We start from the raw sequence: 19,562 nt of genomic DNA on the forward strand, positions 1-19,562 counted from the left end.
ATTTATGAGAGCGCAGTATGTGTTGATCGTAAAATAACGCCCTGAATGGGCTATCGTATACTCTGTGGCCATTCTTCCCCTTAGTTAGAAAGTTACAAGGGACAGCGTTAGGGTTTTAAATTGTTTTATCCAATAAAGGACCAAAGTTCTTCCTCCTGATTTAGTCCCCCCGGGGTTTTAGTGCGTAGCTCCACTATGAGTTTCGCCTCAAGTTGTCTCAGAGACCTGACTCTGTCCCCTCCTCTTTCTCCCGCTGGGACCTGATCTATGCAAAAGAATGTCAGTGTGTCACTTTTCGCACCATGCAACCCTGCAAAATGCCTCGCCACTGGGTACGTTTTGTCCCTATTCGTTATGGCTCTTTTGTGTTCCAGGATACGCTTCTTTGCTGGGTGTATGGTGCTTCCTATGTATTGCAGTCCACAAGGACAAACCAGGCAGTATATTACATAACTGGAATTACAGTTAAGAAGTTTGTCAATGGGTCTTTTAGTTTTCTTGCCTGGCACTGCATAGTCTTTCACCTTTTTGCAGTTTTTGCACGCCTTGCAACTCATGCAAGGAAAGAAACCAGTTATAGTTGGTTTGGTTCTCGGTTTCTCCTCAAAGTGGCTGCGCACCAAGATATCTTTTAATGAGGAACTTTTCCTGAAGGTGATGTCAGGATTTGGAGAGATTAATTTGCTGCAAGTAGAAATAGACAGGAGCTACTCACTAAAAAACAGGTCTCTGATAGTATATTGGATGAAGACCAATCTAAGGTCAGATTAATCATGACCTTCTCGGCAGAGGCTCATAAGATTAGGGGCCTCATACAGAAGAACTGGGGAATTCTCCAAACTGATGGGGTCCTGGGAAAATTAATCTCTCTATGCAGTGCCAGGCAAGAAAACTAAAAGACCCATTGACAAACTTCTTAACTGTAATTCCAGTTATGTAATATACTGCCTGGTTTGTCCTTGTGGACTGCAATACATAGGAAGCACCATACACCCAGCAAAGAAGCGTATCCTGGAACACAAAAGAGCCATAACGAATAGGGACAAAACGTACCCAGTGGCGAGGCATTTTGCAGGGTTGCATGGTGCGAAAAGTGACACACTGACATTCTTTTGCATAGATCAGGTCCCAGCGGGAGAAAGAGGAGGGGACAGAGTCAGGTCTCTGAGACAACTTGAGGCGAAACTCATAGTGGAGCTACGCACTAAAACCCCGGGGGGACTAAATCAGGAGGAAGAACTTTGGTCCTTTATTGGATAAAACAATTTAAAACCCTAACGCTGTCCCTTGTAACTTTCTAACTAAGGGGAAGAATGGCCACAGAGTATACGATAGCCCATTCAGGGCGTTATTTTACGATCAACACATACTGCGCTCTCATAAATTGAAAAGCGGTGGATAGGGAATTCTATTTCACCCATTGTGTATTGATTCGTAACTAACGAAGATAGCCCATTTAGGGCGTGATTATTACTATTTTTTACAACATGTGTTTGATTAACTAACGTAGTGTGCACATGAATTTAAAAGTCGGTGAGACTGAATTCCGTTGATTCAATTGCCAAATGTATATATGCTTGATTGACACAGAAACTGTTGTTCTTTATAATTTGAGAGAGCAGCCTAAACATTTAGTTTGTATATAGTATTGTACAGTGTTAAGATGGCCGACACTTCCCACACTGAATACTTGTACATATGTGGTCCGCTTTTTATTTCCATTTTTCTATGATCATGGCAACCAATGATGTCAGCAGATCGCGTACAGATCGTGTTTAGCAACGAATTGAAATAAATTACTTTATTGCAACTGACCAGAGTGCGCAGCAATTCTTAAAAACTGTGGCTGAAATTGACTCGCGAGTTCCGCCCTCGCGGCTGGTGCACCCGCTGTGCTGTGAGCAGGATAACTGACGGAGTACGTGGATTATATATATATATATATATATATATATACACCCAAGTTACTGTTATCAACAGGAACCATTCGGACACCTTCACGTGCTGCAAAAAGTCCGTCATTTTAATGGCAAGTTGAAACTACGCGTTTCTGCATTACGCCTTGGTCATGCTCAAAGAAGCTCAGTATCACCATGTTTAAATTCACTGTTTCCAAAATAAACAAAGGACTATTTACAAAACCCATGTGTAACCACTACCAACTGTGGCGGCCATTTTGTAACGTCTAAGCCTGAATTCATATGTGTATGTAGCCGAGCTATTATGATATAAATCTATACACAGAAATTTCTCCAACAAATTTCTCAACATTAGTATAGCTGAAAGCCGCAATCTATATATTATTAAGCGGCTATTGTGGACATTGATAATATCACATATCCGCAACAATTTGGCATCATTCCAATAACAAGGCTCACTACAAATTAGTACACAGCATGTCATATCAAGCCCAAGTGGGCTGCAAAATAAATACAACAAATACATCAGTCATTGCTAACAACTTTTTCACCCAAGTGGGTTAAGGTGTACATCAGTTCTTAGATCCAATCATCTCAGTCCGTTACAGTTGTTAATCAAGTTGACATATGGCCACACCGAGTTTTCAAATAGTAGATAAACGAAATACCACAACCTAAAATATAAAAAGTTAAAATTATTGAAAGCATCTGCTACCCTGTCTTATTGAATACCTCATTATTTATCATGTAAATGGATTGCCAGCTCTTCGCTCGAGTTTAGACCATTAGGTGCTAAACTTTCCAAATCTATGATGTATCTTGACTCTAATTTTCTGAGAGATAATTCTCTGTTACCCCCTCTTATTCCCAAATGTATTGAATCAATGACAACCATACGAACTTGATTCTCATCCTGACAGTGTTTGGCAAAAAAATACCGGGCTACTGGATATTGTTTGTTATTGTTTCTTATACCCGGATATGTTCCAAAACTCTCTTTTTAGCCTGATGTTTAGTACTTCCCACATACCATTTGTTACAGGGGCAAATCAATACATAGATACAATATGTCGTACTGCATGTAAGGATTTTTCTAATTTGAAATTCTCTCTTGGAATTCGGTAGTTCCAATCTGTCACAATCAAAACTTCCCTTGCAGGCGTTTACACTTCCTACAGCACTTAAACCCTGGTTTGCCCTTGGGATTTACCTGCTCCCCATCTGTCACATAATTGTGACTTAGCTCATCTTTAAGTGAGCGGCTTTTCCTGAATGTTATTTGTGGGTTACTGCCAAGATCTTTCTTTAGATGTTCATCTGACAACAACACATGCCAATGTTTGTTAAAAATTCTACGAACTTCGTTCGCTTGTCCTGAAAATGTGGTGATGAATCTTATACCCTCATTACCCTCTTCTTTTCTTCTGGGGTATAACAATTAATTCCTAGTTATTTGTTCAACTCTTGATTTGGCCTCTGCAATAGTTTTGTCGCTATATCCACGTTCCTTGAATCGTTTACACATAGTTACCTCCTCAGTTTGATAAGCATTTATTGTGCTGCAATTTCTTTTCGCACGTAATAGTTCTCTATAGGGGATACTATATACAAGGTTCCGTGGATGTGCACTGCTTGCACTAAGAATACTGTTGCCAGCAGTTTTCTTTCGAAGCAATCTAGTTTCTAGTATATTCCCTTTGACTTCTAAAAATACATCTAGAAATTCCATAGAACTTTTGCTGATATGTTCTGTGAAGGTCAAGTTGTACTCATTTACATTAATTTTATCAATGAAACCTTTCGCGGATCTCTCATCTCCACTCCAAATGAAAAAAATGTCGTCAATATAGCGCAGCCACAGGGGTACACTGCTCTCAAATTCAGTCATGTGTGAGACCACCTGCTCCTCCCACCAGCTCATGAACAAGTTCGCATAACTGGGGGCGAAGCAGGTGCCCATCGCAGTACCCTGCGACTGCCTATAGATGGTATTGTTGAAGATAAAAAAGTTGTTGATAACAGTAACTTGGGTGTACAGAATATTAAGGACTTCCGGTGTCTTTACTCGGACCGCTCGTGACAGCCTGGAGGTAGAGGTGCACGTATATTTATTACTTCATAAATCCATAATATTGGATTTATGAAGTAATAACTCTGCGTGCACCTCTATCTATGGCTTATTACTGAGAGTGCATGTAACTTTGTTTCTTGGTGCATGGGTATATATATATATATATATATATATATATCCAAGTCGTATCCGCAAATAAGCAACGCACTCTCAGAGGCAGTGTGAATAAACAACTCGTTACTGCCTCTGAGAGTGCGTTGCTTATTTGCGGATACGACTTGGATCTAACTTGCCGGCTGTTGCTCTACCGGCTTAACGCATCACCCAACTACGGGCGAGATTCCCAGGAGGAGCTGACTTCATTTATATATATATATATATATATATATTCCTTTCCACATTTTCCCACCTAAGCCACTGCCGAACTCCAAAATGGGTGCCTCCTTAGATCACGAGGGTAGGACTCGCGTGTTCCATAACAACTCACCCCAAGGTAAGGAGCACTCACGGGGTAGTTCAATATTTTATAACACAGTACATAGCAAATGCATTTCGGCTTTAAATGTAACACAGCCTCTGTTTGGTTTAAAGTCTGTCACCTTCCTTCCTATTGGTGAATCTTTGGCCAATGGAGGAGCTGCAATCTGGGTGACTGCTTTTGTAGTTTTTTCAGCCGCCATGGAGGCTGTTTATGTTGTCACACAATGACATTTCTAATGTGGTGATTTTCATAATTGATTTCTTACTTTTCAGCATCAGCTTCCTTTCATTGTGTCCCGAATGGGCTGCCACTCTCCCGATTCCGTGTACTGAATGCCCCTTGTTGGAGCCGCGTGATGTTGCAAAGGTATCCTTGCAGGTGCCATTTACATGAACGGACAGCCACAAACTTGAATAGTTGGTGACCTCTTTGGTCGACGAGAAGATCTAGCGGCTGTGGTTCATGCAGGCAGTCTAGCATTTAGATTCCTTTCCACATTTCCCACCTAAGCCATTGCCGAACTACAAAATGGGTGGCTCCTTAGATCACAAGGGTAGGGCTCGCGTGTTCCACAACATCTCATCCCAGGGTACGGAGCACTCACAGGGTAATTCAATATTTAATCACACAATACATAGTAAATGCATTTCAGCATTAATATATATGTATCTATATATCAATATATCTTCAGCAAGCTTTCTTCATCCATTGGTCTGTTGGTGTGTCATTCACCAATTGCTTCTGTCTGCTACCGCATACAGTAGGAGCCAGTGGCGAGTGTTACTGGTGTGCTCAGGCTCTCCAATTTTACTTCTGAATCACAGTTTTAATATTGGTGGGTTTCTACATCAGTACTCGCAAATTGTTTTATTTCAGGCGTGAAAACCTATCCTTTGTTCCATTCTTGTACCTGCAGTTCGCCGTTTACGCATTTTAAAAGCTGACTGCAAATCTGTTCTGTCAGACTTGGTGGAGAATAGACATGCTGCATTTATAATATGTTTGGGGCTTGGGGCATCTGCTGCGGAGATCTTTGAGTACGCAGCAATTTCCAGAGTATGGTAACCCCAAAAGTAGCCCTGGTGGAGACTGCATTTGATTGAGACCTCTGCAAGCTTTCTTTCTAATGACCGGTGTGATTCATGAAATAGCATAGAGGTGATAACATAACGTGTAACCTGCAAATCACTGATGTGTATTCTGTATTGGGAGGTTAGTGGATTACTTACTGCTTTTGTCACATAGACACCATGCTACCTGCAGCTCATACATTTTAACCGTTGTTATATAACACAGCGTGTTATAAACCGCTATCTAAGAACCGCCTGCAAATTTATTCTACAATACTTTTCATTTATTTAACCATAACGTCTGCCTTAAACGTTCAGCAGTCCAAAACAATGTTTCTGTATTTGAATAGTTAGACATTGCGTGTTTCAAGCATTAACCAACCCCCGTACCTCATGAAGTTTTTCAAGACTGATAAAAAATATGTAAACTTGAAAATATGAGTATTTTGGTCATTTGTAGTATAGACCTATTTAGTAGCATCCAACAACAAGCAGTGGCTTAGCCTATGGGTCTCACCTTTGGGACCTTCTAAGTGTTTAGCCAGAGCAGCATGTTTAAAAGTTTTAATAATATATATGTAAAACAAAGAAGACTTTATGTACAACTGAAAGACCTTATTAAACAAGCACTGGCATAGCCAATAGGTATCGCTTTTGGGACCTTATAAGTGTTTAGCCATTCAACAGTTGATGTTGTTAAGGATATTGTGCTGCATAACTAAATACTTATAAGGTCCCAAAAGCGAGAGCTATTGGCTATGCCAATGCTTGTTTTGTTTCCCATCCATCATTCGCTCCTCGAACACATGCTTTGGGAGTTAACGTGGCAGAGGAAATGTGGTGAAGTCAGGAAAAGCATGACAAAACTGTCAAATTACACATTTATGTTTAAAAAAAAAGAAATTGGTAACATGAACAAAGCTGACAGTAAATGAGCCCTAACTTAATTGGTCACAAATGAGTTTGCCCAAAGAGGGAAGTGGATTTGGGATGAGAGACAAAGAGAGAGAGACTGCTACGCTTCGTGCTTCACCAAAGGAGGGTGTGCCGTCTGGGCCAGCCAGGTTCTGAAAGGTTACTCGGCAAGCTACTTGAGATATATCCTACAAAATGCACAAAGCGCATAAGCATTGCATTCCCCAATTTCGTTGGACTACATGAAAAACATACATGTGGGTTAATGTTCACATTACCTTTCTTGACGTCGATAAAAAATGGCGAAGCCCAAAAATCTCTGAATGTCTATCTGTGATCTGGGTGTTTCCCATTTCAAAAAGGACTGAACCTTGAAATCATCCATAGCTATGCCGTTGGGAGAAATTACGTAACCCAAAAATTAAATGCGGGTAGCTTGAAAGATGCATTTCTCTAACTTAACGAATAACTGATGTTTCCTTAATCATTGTAACACAGTGCGGACATGTCCTACATGTTCTTCGGTGGTGGAGGAGAAGATCAGGACATCGTCTATGTATACTATTACGAAAACATCCAGGAAATCCTGCAGCACATCATTGATGAAAATTTTTAATTCTGCAGGAGCATTACATAGACCGAAAGGCATCACTGTGTATTCAAACAGACCGACTTTAGTCCTAAATGGGGTCTTCCACTCATCCCCATCCTTTACTCTAATTAGGTGGTATGCACCTCTCAGGTCTAATTTGGTAAAGATGGTGGAGTTTCGTACCTGATCTAATAGTAGCGGTATTAAGGGGAGTGGATAACGTTTTTTTACCGTCATCTTATTTAGGGCGCCATAATCCATACAGGCACGACGTTGTTTGTTCTTCTTCGGAACGAAAAAGAGTGGCGAACTGACGGGGGCTGTGGAGTGTCTAATAAATCCTTTCAGTAATAAGTCGTCCACGTACTCACGCAAATATTGGGTCTCGGGTTCAGACAAGATGTATAATCGACTGCAAGGTAGAGTAGCTCCAGGGAGCAAATCAATACAGCAGTCGTACGACCTGTGGGGTGGTAACTGAGTTGCCTGTTGTTCAGAGAACACATCATGAAAATCGTTGTATTGTTGAGGTAGAGGGATTTTAGATTCCCCTCATGCACCTCAAGCACCAAGGTTGGATTCTCAAGCACGGAGGCACAGTGCAAAGGTGTTATAGGATGTTGATGAAGTGACTAGCATTTCTGTCAACAATGTGCAGAATCTAATGTCACTGTGCGTTTGCACCAATCAATTTTAGGGTTGTGTAATTGGTGTCACGGCATTCCCAGTATGGTTCCAAACACAGGGGTGTCAATTAAATTGAATTGGATCTGTTCAGTGTGCCCATCAGCACAGATCATGGTTACAGGAGAGGTCTGGAAAAGTATTAAACCTGACTATAATTCTGAACCATCTACGGCACACACAGGTTCAGGAACCTCTTTCTGGACAGTTGGGATGTTTAAAGTTTTAGCTAGGCCTATGTCCAGGAAATTTCTGGTTGCCCCAGAATCCAACAATATGGGAATAACCTTTCTAGTATGAGTGGAGAAGAGCAATGTGACAATTAAAGTTAAATTGGGAGGTGTAGTTGTCATTGTGTTTCCTAAAAAATGATAAGAAGCAAAATCATTTGTGCTCTATAAGGGGGCCTCACTCCTTATCAGGCCTTGGAGTTATCCAACTGCTTAAATTCTACAAGCGGGAGAGGGGACTCAGTTACTACGACCGCCCTTTTGAGGGCATTCTTGGTCAAACATTCTTGGGCAAAATGCCCAGGCTATCCGCAGTATAAACAAAGATTGAGACGCCGTCTCCTGTCCTTCTCTTCCTTGGATAAAGGTCCCCTAATTCCCCCAATCTGCATGGGCTCGGTATGATCGGCAGAAAGAGTGGAATTCGATGGTTCTTTCTTCTCATTTTTAACTACAATAACTTTAGGCATTTCGCCACAAGTCTTTTCACTCTTTCTTTCTCCTAAAAGATGATCTAAGCGGACCACTAAGTCAATAAATTCACCACAATTAGACGGCAAATCAACAATTTGGGCAAGTACATCCTTTAAATCGTCTCTAAGGCCACGATAAAAAAGTGATGTTCTTTTCTCATCTGGCCATTGTGTCTCAGCAATTAGCCTATTAAAAGATGTAATGTAAGACAATAAGTCCTTATTGCCTTGACACAGATTCAAAAGCTCATTGTTACTTGCTTGAATAAATTGGTGTCTTGCAAAGAGTTTTTGCATAGTTTCCTTGAAGAGACGAAAATTATGCAGAATCGGGTCATCCCTTTCGACAAAGGGTATTGACCACGTGGCCACCGTTCCACCTAGATAGGATAAGATGAACGCCACCTTTGAGGCATCATCGGGAAAGGCAGCTGGTTTACAGAGGAAATGTAATTGCCACTGGTTCAGAAAAATACTAAATTTAGTCTGGTCTCCAAAGAACCTTTCAGGGGGAGCCAATGGGACTGGAGTTGGAGTGGTGACGCTAACATTTACAGTTTGTGTCGTCCCTGTTCCTTCTGTACCCGATGGGGTGAAGGTAAAGCGATGTGGTTGAACCACTTGTTTAGTTTTGACCGAGGTGGTCACCCAAGGATTTTCCCATAGCTTATATCATTGCAACTCGCAGTTTAGTGTGTGATTTTCTTGTTTTAACATGGTGACTTCCTGCTATAAGCCTAACACTAGCCTAGACAAATCTTGTATGCTCATGGTGTCGTCTTCTGTGGGGTATCCATCGCCCAGGCAGACTTAATTGTTGTGGCCTGACTTTATGTAAGATGTGAGTACAGCCTCTCACCTGAAAACCAGGTCCGTCTGCAGGGGCGATGACTATTCCTCAACCCACCCTGAGTACCTCTCAGTGCTGCTGATAAAAACAGAAGCCCTGGCAGGTGCCCAAAGAGGGAAGGGGATTTGGGATGAGAGACAAAGAGAGAGATACTGCTATGCTTCGTGCTTCACCAAATGGAGGATGTGCCGTCTGGACCAGCCAGGTTCTGAAAGGTTACTTGGCAAGCTACTTGAGATATACCCTAAAAAATACACAAAGCGCATACGCATTGCATTCCCCAATTTCATTGGACTACATGTAAAACATACACGTGGGTTAATGTTCACATTACCTTTCTTTGTGTGATGCCTTGTCAACTAGTTTGTCTCTCAGTAAGGACTATGGTATATACAGTTTGCTTCTATAACATAAATAGGCATTTTATTAGGCTAAGTAATCTATATTATAACATGAGATTTTATGCATTAGATTTATACCTTCCTATGATCTCACATTAATGTGTGATATTTTTCTAATGTTAATCATATAATGCTTTGGCCAAAGTGTCCTTAATATGCTGTCAGCATTCTCCAACAACTTGGGGATGGTGCACCTTTAGAGGGAGTTACTTGCACCTTTAAATAAAGTCACATTCAAAACAAACAAAAAACATGTATGCCTAAATCAGGCGACCTGTAATAGATCTGTTCTCTGCGCACACGCTGCCAAATATGTGTACAAACAGAGTTACATACTTTACAAGAATAAGAATGATTATTGCCTATTCTCAGCCCAGTAACATGTGCATTAGGCAATAGTCATAAAAACAAAATAATTATTGTCATCATAAAGGATAGTATTAACAAGATCAATATTGTCCCAAAATGCCCACTCATCAAAAATGCATGTAAAGTCCCAAGCACTTTACACAGAGAAAACTGAAGCGGAAAGGAGACTAAGTTAAAATAAACAATGATTGAAAATTTAGCTCTTCCAAGTGATTCACGGGCTCTGCAATGTCCTTGAACTCTGTCTGAACTTGAAGATGGGAGAAATGCCTGCAGGCTGAGGTTACAGGGCTTGCTGAAGAGGAGAAGGCTCTGGGGACTTCTTCTTTGAAGGCTTGAATGAGGCAGGGTTCTGTGGAATCCTTGAATGACGTACAGGAATCAAAAAGCCAAGCAACCAGTGCTTTGAAGAGCAAGGATATTTATAGCCTGGATCCTGGGCTTTGTCTGGGCATGTTCTGGCAAAGTGTCAATTCAGTTACCAAGCACAAGTTTAAGCTGAAAAGAGCAGCTGTCTCATTTAAATGCACGTGCTCTCTGGTCTCCTTACTTCCAAAAAGCATTGGGAAAACAAATGTTAAAAAGGAAAACAATATACAAATAAGCATTGGTCACAGAAAACAGCAACAAATGAATAATTAAAGAAACCACTGGTCACAGTTGATTCATTGTTGAATTACTGCAACATGATTAATCTTTTGACCACATGTATGTTGGCAAATAACACGTGGCAAGCCAAGGATAGTGTGACAGGAATTCCTGACAATAATAGAGGGACCCGGTGTTGGCAAGATGGGGTATCCAAGCAGGATAGGTGTGGAGCTGTTCACAGCCCCACTTCCACTTCAAAGGCCCTGCCTTTGCTCACACACAAAGAACTTCACACTAGCCCAGTGGTTCCCAAACTGTGTGCCATGGCTACCTGGGGAGCCGTCAAACCTAGCCTGGGGAGCTGCGCACCAAGCACTTTAATGCATTTAATGTTGAATGCTCTGTTGGCTTCAGTTAAACTAATTAGACTTAAATGCATGATGTTGATGATTTGTAGGAGATATACCTAAAGCTCTAAACGTAGTGCTTAATTGATGGGATGTTGAGGGAGATGATCTCCATATTTCACTGGATCCCCACGTTCCAACACTCCCAAAGTAAGCGGAAGATGCCTGATTAATTTTGTTAGATTCGTCAATAGTTTTGTTTTTTTACAAATGCATTTTACACCAATGCTAATTATCAGGAAAGTACAGTTGTCCTGTCTATTAAACACTCTAAGTATTATTAAGTATTGACATTTGTACTTGAATCATAGGTACTTCCAGTACACATTTCTTTAAGTACACACACATTTCCAGACAGGTCTGCTCTCTCCTTGAGCACAGGGAAGTAAAACATCATATAAGGTATAATGCCAACATTTGGAAGCAAGAAAGAGGGACGTTAAAAGAAAATAATCTGAGGAATGTATTTTACTTGCATTGATTTGAAGGTAATTTTAGGAAGGAGACAGCAAAAATAAAGCTGTATGTGGTTTAAAAAATCATGAGTCACCTTGCTGGGACAGGTGTGTTGGCATGTATGACATGGGTAGAAATGGAAGTGCATTCTTCAAGTGCAGAAACACTTTGGCAATGGGGCCTACATGCATAGGGGTACTATCTAGCTTTGCAAGTGGGATCAAAATGTCTGAGAGGGTACTCTAAAAATGGCATGGCACAAAGAAGTGTAACAGGTAATATTTTATTAGAGGCACGGCCTTAGGAATAAGAAACACCCTGCGTATATGACTATAATACCTTCATCAGCTTCATCCCAATTATTTTCAGGCACAACATTGCAAGTACTCCCGAGGCAAGGCTTACACCCCCTCAACCTACAAAAAAATTAATAGTGGGGAGCCACCGGCAATGGCCAATGGGTCAAGGAAGCCACACATCAAAAATATTTGGGAACCACTGCACTAGTCCATTGCGACTGCAGACAGCCTGGAACCAGGGCAGAGAGTCAGAATATTCCAGACAATTGTGTGCACGATAAGCTACAGAACCTCCTTCCAATTCAAATCTGCACCAGGTATAGAAATAAGACCCTCAAACCTACACTTCACTACTGTTCATTTCTGGACCTGCAAAAGCACTTTCAGTGGACTGCTGTGCTGTCTGTGGCTTGCTGTGAACTTCAGAGGACTGTCCTGATGCACCAAGAAAACTGACCTGCTGCTTGAAGCCTGCCTTGTGCTGCCAGAGGGCCCTGCTGACTAAAAATGCTTTTCTGCTTGATCCCAAGACTTTTCAGATTGACTTCAATGGATAGTTGACTGTCTGGTGCACGCCCATTCATTGCCTCAAGGACAGAAAAAAGTTAATCTTGAACCCGCACTTGGCTCCTACCTGAGTGAGTCCTGACCCTCCTAGTGGTTCCCCTCCAATTCTAGACCCTTGGAATTGTTGCTAAAGGCACCCTCCCAAATCCAAAACATGAAACTTTGAAACTTTTCTGCCAAAAGGTGCTCTGAGAACTGAGAAGTGGCCAAGACCTACCTGCGCACTGATCTGCCCAATGTACATCACAGGGCAGCCTGCCTTTGCAGTATCTTCCACTATGTTCTTCCTTGCAACAGAAAATCCTGTTCAGTGGCTCCTCCCAGAATGGGAATCCGGCTTCTCATCAGCTACAGTTTTTAAAGTTTTAAAGTTAAAATTGTATTGATTGTAATACCTGCGACTGCAGCATTCGCTTTCATACTCCCGATCCTCCCTGGTCCACCTCGGCTCCTGTAGCTGTTTGCGTGGAGGGAGTAGCTTAGGCCGATTACTCTCACTTCTGGGGGGCCACTAGACAGCTGCCATTTTGGGAGTTGGTAGTCTAGTCCTCACGCAAAGCACTGCCCGGGGCTAGATTTAAGCCCGGGCTGGCGCACCAAAGGTGAGCCTAAGGCAAGCCCATCTGCGCCCATCCACACTTGGCCGGCATCAGGGGACAGGAACCCTGCTCAAACCGCTCAAGACCCTATGAAACTCATAAAATATACAAACAATACAGGCATTCACTCCTCCTGCCAATACCCCCAAACGGTAGACCAGCCCATGAGCTGCTCGGCTTGTGGGTTTACTGCAGACACAGAAAGTATGCTGGGAAATGGAGTTGGAAAAAAGAGTGACTACTCCAAATACTGGAAGATGGGACTCATCAATTGCAGATCCCTCCCTAAGCATGCAATAGAGATAACACTGCAAATAGAGGAGGAAGAACTGGAGGTCTTATTCCTAATATAAATTTGGCTCCAGGAAATCTCTAGCCCATCCCAGAGATCATAAATGCCCTTCCCCAGGGCTTTGAAATATATTGCCTTGATAGAATGGGAACTATTGGTGGGGGCGTTGCGATCATTTGCAAATCACATATAGCCTATATCATTACCCCCCTCAACATCGCCAAATGCGTGTCTTTGGTCTTCAGACGGTCAATTACCCCGACATGCTCCTTCTCAGGCAGCCTCATTTACAGACCACCAGGGACCTGCACACAATTTTTAGAAACCGCCCCCCCCCCCCAGATATTATGGCAGGCTTGATAATAGGGAAAAGCTCCTTCACCGTCCTAGGCGACTTCAATATTCATTTGGACAATCATACTGACCCCTCAACAAGGAGATGTCTAGCAGACATGGACGCTCTACAACTCACACAACTGGTCACCCACTCACGAAAAGGGCCACACCATAGATCCATTTTTTTTAAATGACTCCAGACTGGAGGTGCCAGCACCCATATGGACGCCATGGACTGACCACTTTCTTGTCTCAATGCGGTTTCAAAACCCCCACATAGTAGAACCTATTAAAGAATATCCGATATCGGCCCGTAAATGGCCAAGGAGAGCTCAGGAAGCCTGGATCGCAGACCTTGAGTCATCCGCCCCACTAGAAACTAAAGATCTAGAGGAAGCCCACAATAATTGACTAACCTGGATAAATGGATCCATAGATCGGAACTTCAAGAAGCCGGGTCAAATAAAGTAAAAAAACTCCAACAGATCGTCCTGGTTCAGCCCTGAGCTGGTTGCCCAAAAGAAGAGGTGCAAAAAACTAGAACGAAACTGGCAGAAGTCCTATGACCCTGAGCGTAAAATAGCCTACAAACTTTCCATTCAACGAGATCATAAAAACATCAGGAAAGCACAAGCTGCCTTCTTAGAAGAAAAAATAGAGAAGTCTGCTAACTCCTCAAAGGAGCTGTTCAAAATCATGAAGTCCCTCACTACAATTGACCCATGCACGAATGTCACCCAATACTCAAAAGACAGATGTAATGAGCTAGCGACCTTCTTCAAGACCAAGGTTGAAAAAATTGATCACTCCTTACATCCTAACTCAAGTCAGAGAACAGCAACACTCGATGCCGCCAACAGCATTCCGGAGTCAACAAACATGGGAGAACAATCACGGTCCACCCCTGCCCCTGTTCTACTCTCCCTCCCCAAACTGAGTGAGGAACTGGTTGGCTCCTTGTTACAGAACATCAAATCAGGGTCCCCTCTAGACCCGGCTTCAACCCATATCCTCATTCAAGGGGGACATGTATTTTAACTCAACTGTCTCACCTCATCACCCTCTCCCTCGAAGGTGGCACAGTACCGAAAAAGTGGAAGCATGCCATCATCAAACCGTTACTAAAAAAAACAATTAGACCCCTCCTCCCTGGCAAACTATCGCCCGATCTCTCTGCTGCCCATCCTAGCTAAGATTGCAGAGAAACACGTAAATAGTATAATTTCACACTTCCTGGAAGACAACGGCATCATACACCAGTCCCAGATGGGATTTCGACCAAAACACAGCACGGAGTCGTCACTACTCGTGGTCACTGAAAAACTTAAAAGCAAACTCGACCAGGGAAAAGTAGCAGCGCTCTTATTATTGGACCCAAGCGCGGCATTCAACATGATAGACCACACCGTATTGGTTAAAAGTCAGAATCAAAGGCACAGCCAACAAATAGGTGGCCTTATTCCTGAGTGGGTGTACCTTTCAATGTATGGAGGCCGGGATCCTGTCAGACCCCCTCTCAGCCCCATGGGGAGTCCCTCAGGGATTTTTTAATATCTATCTCAGCCCACTGGCCCAAATAGTACAGGAGTTCGGTCTCTCCATTTTGTCATATGCCAATGACACACAACTAGTGGTTTCAATTTCAGACTCCGCTAAATCTGACCACAGGTAACTAGCCCCTTGCCTGGAAAAAATTGGAACATGGATGGCCGTCTGTAGCCCGAAGCTGAATGGGGACAAAACTGAGCTTATAATCCTTGGCAGTAAATTCTGCCAACGCTCAGAGATCCCCTAGCCAGCTACATGGGGACCTCCCCCCTTAAAACATCCATAAAAAACATAGGGATGTGGCTGGATCAGAATTTAACAATGGAGGTCCAAGCAAAAAAACTGTGTAGTACCTACTTTGGGGTACTCCGCATGATGAGAAAAATAATGTGCCTGCTCCCAGAAACCTCTAGGAAGACGGTGGTTCCAGCCTTGGTGGTGTCAAGGCTTGACTACTTATACCTGGGCTCACCAAATACGTCACAGACAGACCACAGGTGGTACAGAATGCAGCTGCCCGACTGCTTCTGAAGACGCCCAGACACCAATCAGTAAGACCCTCCCTTAGGAAGCTTCACTGGCTGCCGGTTCTGGCCAGGATTAAGTTTAAATCCCTATGCCTGGCTCACAGAGCTATGTTTCGGAGAGGTCCTGCTCTATTACAGACATTGATCTCACACTACTCACCTCATCAGCATCTCAGGTCAGGATCCAATTTCCTTATGAACCCAACCAGAATTAAGAGATCTAGATGGGGTGGAAGATCATTCACTCACCTGGTACCTAAACTTTGGAACAGTATGGACCCAGACATCCGACTGATTGAAAATGAACTCTCTTTTAAAAAGAGACTCAAGACCAGGCTGTTCCCCTAATTCATGTGTAGATTCCTTTTTGTCCTGTTTTGCCTCAGCGCTGGGATGCCAAAGGGATAGCCATGCGCTTTATAAATCCCTAAACCTAAACCTACAGCCTGCAGCTTCATCTTACTGGAAATTTCTACTTCCATAAAAGAACATACAAATCTTCACAATGTCACCCAGCATCTCCCCAGTGTAAACACCACCCCCTTGGACACCACCGGGTGCCTTGTCCAGCTAAACTTTATCTTCTCAGACATTTTTCTTCAAAAAGTCTTCCAAGTCCGAATGTTAGTGGAGAACGGGATCAATTCACCTTATGTATTTGAACCACACTCCATCGCGGTTGCCCAAAACCTTTGGCTGTGCCCTGGTCTTGCGCTACTGGATGGCTGCAGTTGGTGTTTTGATCTTCTAGCCACTTTTTCACTTTAAACTTTAAAAATTCATAACTCCCATTTTTATCATTTGGTGTTAAATCATATATTAACATTTGCTCTTTTTTTCTAAATTGTGTGGGATTTTTCTCATGTTGTGTTTTCACCTAATTACTATTTAAGTGCTGCATAAATACTTTGGGGCATATTTTCAAGGAGCTATCGCCGAGTTTACTGCACTTTAGCGCAGCCAAAGTCGCGATCAATTCATCGCACCATTCACAAGCCAGTGCAAACAGCCGATAGCACCAGTTTTCCTGTGATCGCACCCCCCAAAATCATTGCCACGGATGACCCTGGCAACTATCGCTAATGAGATGCAGAGTAAGCGTTCTGTAGCAAAAAGCCGCAACAATGCCACCCCACAATATTCTCTGTGACCTGCATGATCTGCGTTAAGAACAGAAAACATGCGATAAGGCGCGTTAGCAGCAGGAAACCAACACCTGCTCTGACCTGGTGCAAAGTCGGATGACAACCAGCTGCAGCAAAGGGAGCACAGCCCATAGTCAAGCATGAAGAACAACAGATGCCCCCGAGCAACTGAACATGCAGCCTGGAGCACCAAGAGGGCAACAACACATACCCCCACCCCAACCCCTGACCCCACCCCCCCTCCCTCCTGATAAGGAGAATGCACATCAACCCCACGAAACCATGACCTCAACAAATCGCCTGAAGTCGTGCAACCACAACACCTAACAGACAGGTGTGGCCACAAAATTTGAAACACACATCCACACTACATAACCAAAACAAAACCTTTATTACAGATGAATCAAATAAAAACAATGATGAAGAGGCATTGTGTGTCTTCCCCGGGCATTTCGTCAGTCAAAGCCTACAAGACAGAAAGACACATAAGAAGGTGTGTCATCCGCCCATCAAAGGACAGAGAGGGAGAGCAAGAGAGAGTCAGAGAGAGTGAGAGAGAAAAGAGAGGGAGAGAGGGAGAGAGAGGGAGAGAGGGAGAGAGGGAGAAAGGGAGAGAGAGGGAGAGAGAAAGAGAGAGGAAGGGAGAGGGAGAGAGGGAGAGAGAAAGAGAGGGAGAGAGGGGGAGAGAGAGGGAGAGAGGGAGAGAGAGGGAGAGAGAGGGAGAGAGGGAGATAGAAAGAGAGAGTACAGACACTGCGGACCCAGTCACCACTGATCACCTGCATCAGGTCACTCATCTGAAACAGTTGACAGAGACATGAATGGCAATGTCCATACAGTAGCACATGCCATCACTGCTTGCCCGCCCCTGCGCACACACGCTGCTGCACCCAAGATCCTCCTGCCGCCCAGCGGAGACTGCCGCCCCTGCGTGACCAGACCTCACTGCTCACCTTCCGCCACAGGAGTGTCTGCAAAAGGGCACACCACATGCCTGTGGGATCTCCAACCCCTTGGGCCGTAACCATGGCACCCTCCACATCATGCAGCCAATGTCTGCGGGCCACCAGGTCACACACATGATTCTGGGTCTTGATTTTGCAATGGCGGAGAACACATCAGTGCACAGGGCATCATCGCAGTCTACACACCCGCTCAGCACAATGAGTGCCACAAACTCTGTGAACTGTGAGGTGACGCCACATGGCGGGAGGCACGCACTGCCTGCTGGCTCAGGCCTATACTGCGGTCCAGCAGGGCTCACAACAATGCCACCAATCCGGAACACCCAGACGGTGCATCATTGCAGGCTGCATCCCCGCTCAGCACTTTAGGTGCCCCTACCTCAGTGCACACCGTCCCATGGCGGTGTGCTTGTGCCTGCCGCAGTGCATCCGGTGCCACCAAGTCTGTGCACAGCTAGCCATGGACCCTTTATGATTGAGTCCCGTGGTGCGGACGCCATCATGTCACCACCAGTACTGGGCAATGTGATGTGGCAGGGCCCTAGGCCCTCATGCATGAGGGATACCCACATGGAGACACCAATTTGCAGAGTGGACATGGCGTCCAGCATGTGTGCCAGGCCCTTTTTATTGGCACGGTCACATGTCCTGTGACGCTGGTGCCGAATGGGTGTGGTGTGGGTGTGAACCAGATGTGAGGAAGTGGCTGTGGCATGCAGACAACTAGACCTGTGAGCAGCAGATTCCTACAGGGAAGACCTGGGACATGTAGCGTTGTCGTCGTCCCCCGGTGAGCATGAGCAGAGTGGATTGGCCTGATGTATGCCAGTCCAGCGTAGGTGTGTGAACAATGACCCCGGAGCTGTGTGCATGCTTCCGTTCTGGCCTGGACAAGGAAGTACCAAATGTGTGTTTCTCCGTTCTAGTTTCGGCGCCACCCAACACACAATCGGCAATGTGTCACACTGTGACCCAAGTACCACAACATAAGCAACATGGACGTAAGGTGCAATCAATGACCCTACATGCATTCATGCCTCCACACTTGCAAAATCATAGACATGACACATCGTTGTGAAAATGACTGTTTAATGCACATTCAAAGGAGTGTTGTATGTGGAGCAGTACAGGGTCATGCAAAGCCCACCTTGCAGCTTTGGCCCGTGGCGGGCCATCCAGAGTCCTTCTGTGAATGACATGTTCCTCAGTAGTGGAGGAGTTCAGTCCGCAGTCTGAGGTCCAAGGTGAGTGTCGCAGAATGCATCGGGGGACACTGGAAGGGGATGATGCTGAGGACAGAACCAATTATTAACAGGCCATATAGTGGACATGGATGCTACCACTTCCTTATGACCACAAGGCCAGATTCATCTGCAGCACTAATGGCCTGGCGAGGCAGTGGCCGTGGCCCGCGCAGCAGGGCCTACCTGAATTACGGCTGGCCCAGATGGTTGGTGGTGTTCTGTCTCCAGCACTGTGTGGCAGTGACACTGCAGGGGCCGGAGGTGGAATGTGTGCCGCACTGTGTGGCACTGACACATCAGTGGCTGGAGATGTGGATGGAGTGTTAGCAGCAGCATGCATCGGCACCAGGCCTTGTGGCAGCAATGCCATGAGGATGTTCTTTATGGCAATGAGGGACCCAGCCAACTCTCGCTAATGTGCAGCCGTGTCAGCTGCTGTTTCCTCACGCTGACGCTGCCTGTCCTCCATGAGCCTCCGCATGAGTCCTAACTCCCGGGCGACTTCGCAGGAGCCACTATGACTGGACAGTC

Source organism: Triturus cristatus, chromosome 4_1 (genome assembly GCF_964204655.1).
Source record: "Triturus cristatus chromosome 4_1, aTriCri1.1, whole genome shotgun sequence".
NCBI lineage: Eukaryota > Metazoa > Chordata > Amphibia > Caudata > Salamandridae > Triturus > Triturus cristatus.